The sequence below is a fragment of the Meleagris gallopavo genome, unplaced genomic scaffold (genome assembly GCF_000146605.3).
Source record: "Meleagris gallopavo isolate NT-WF06-2002-E0010 breed Aviagen turkey brand Nicholas breeding stock unplaced genomic scaffold, Turkey_5.1 ChrUn_random_7180001874788, whole genome shotgun sequence".
Lineage (NCBI taxonomy): Eukaryota > Metazoa > Chordata > Aves > Galliformes > Phasianidae > Meleagris > Meleagris gallopavo.
In genome coordinates, this window is record NW_011139367.1 from 21290 (window position 1) to 23094 (window position 1805).

At 58.7% G+C, this 1805-nt stretch overlaps 1 long non-coding RNA gene across 1 annotated transcript; it reads left to right on the plus strand.

Annotated features, from left to right (window-relative positions):
* Positions 1 to 1805, plus strand: LOC104916211. The gene is made up of 3 exons (XR_796551.1): positions 1 to 35; positions 581 to 680; positions 1758 to 1805. It is a non-coding gene; the product is annotated as an uncharacterized LOC104916211 (long non-coding RNA).

Sequence of the window (1805 nt, forward strand, 5' to 3'; positions counted from 1 at the left end):
GGCTTCCTGGGGGGCAGCCAGTACTGCGAGACGCCGTGAGTCGCCCCATAGCGCCCCACGGTGCCCCATAGAGCCCCATATGACGCCCCACAGAGCGCCAGAGTGCTCTATAGTGCCCCCTAGAGTCTCCTAGAGCCCTATAGCGCCCCATAGCATTCCATAGAATCCTGTGGCACCCCATAGACTCCATTAGAGCCCCACAGCGCCCCATAGCGCCCCATAGCGCGAGTGTTCTTGCCCCTTGGCACCCCATAACGTGGATGTTTCTCCTGCCCCACAGTGCGCCTTAGCGCCCTGTAGGGTGGTCAGTTTCCTTCTGCTCCATAGCGCCCTATAGGGTGGGCAATCCCCTTCCTGCCCCACACATATGGGGCTGCGCCCCCCACAGTTAAAGGGCTGCACCTCACACTCGTGGGGTTTTGCCCACATTTATGGGGCTGTGCCTCCACTCTTACTGGGTTGTGCCCACACTTATGGAGCTGCACCCCACACTTATGAGGCTATGTTTCCTACGCTTATGGGGCTGTGCCCCCCACACTTATGGGGCTGTGCCCCACACTTATGGGGTTGTCCCCCACAGGGAGAGCTCGGTGCCGGTGGACGTGGCGCGGCAGCGGGAGCTGAAGTGGCTGGAGATGTTTTCCCACTGGGACAAATGGCTGACGAGGCGCTACCAGAAGGTGGGTCTGCCCCATAGCGGCTCCTCCTGCCCCATAGCAGGACATTCCTGCCCTATAGCGGTTTATTCTATACCATAACAGACCATTCCTGCCCCATAAAGGGATCATTTTGCCCCATGAAAGGCTCTATAGGGTTTCTGGGTCTGGCTATGGGGTCTCTATGGGGTTTCTATGGGGTTTCTGTGGGGCCCTGTTGGGTTTTATGGGGTCTCTATGGGGCACTGTGGGCTCTATGGGGCTCTAATGGAGCTTTACGAGCTCCGTGGGGTCCCTGTGGGGTCTCTATGGGTCCCTGTGGGGTCTCTATGTGTTCCTATGGGTCTCACTGGGTCCCTATGGGTCGCTGTGGGTCTCTATGCGCTCCTATGGGTCTCACTGGGTCCCTATGGGTCGCTGTGGGTCTCTATGTGTTCCTATGGGTCTCCCTGGGTCCCCATGGTCCCTATGGGTCGCTGTGGGTCTCTATGGGTCTCACTGGGTCCCTATGGGTCACTATGGGTCGCTGTGGGTCTCTATGTGTTCCTATGGGTCACTGTGGGTCTCTATGGGTCTCACTGGGTCCCCATGGTCTCTATGGCTCTCTATGGGTCCCTATGGGTCCCTATGGATCGCTGTGGGTCTCTATGGGTCCCTATGGATCGCTGTGGGTCCCTATGGGTCACTATGGGTCCCTATGAGTCCCTATGGGTCTCTTTGGATCGCCATGGTCCCTATGGGTCGCATTGGGTCCCCATGTCCCTATGGGTCGCTGTGGGTCTCTATGTGTTCCTATGGGTCACTGTGGGTCTCTATGGGTCTCATTGGATCCCCATGGTCCCTATGGGTCCCTATGGGTCGCTGTGGGTCTCTATGTGTTCCTATGGGTCCCTATGAGTCTCTAAGGGTCCCTATGACTCTCTATGGGTCCCTATGGGTCGCTGTGGGTCCCTATGGGTCTCACTGGGTCCCCATGGTCCCTATGGGTCACTGTGGGTCCCTATGGGTCCCTATGGGTCGCTGTGGGTCTCTATGTGATCCTGTGGGTCCCTGTGGGTCACTGTGGGTCCCTATGGGTCACTGTGGGTCGCTGTGGGGCAGGTGAAGCTGCGCTGCAGGAAGGGAATCCCGTCGTCGCTCCGCGCCCGC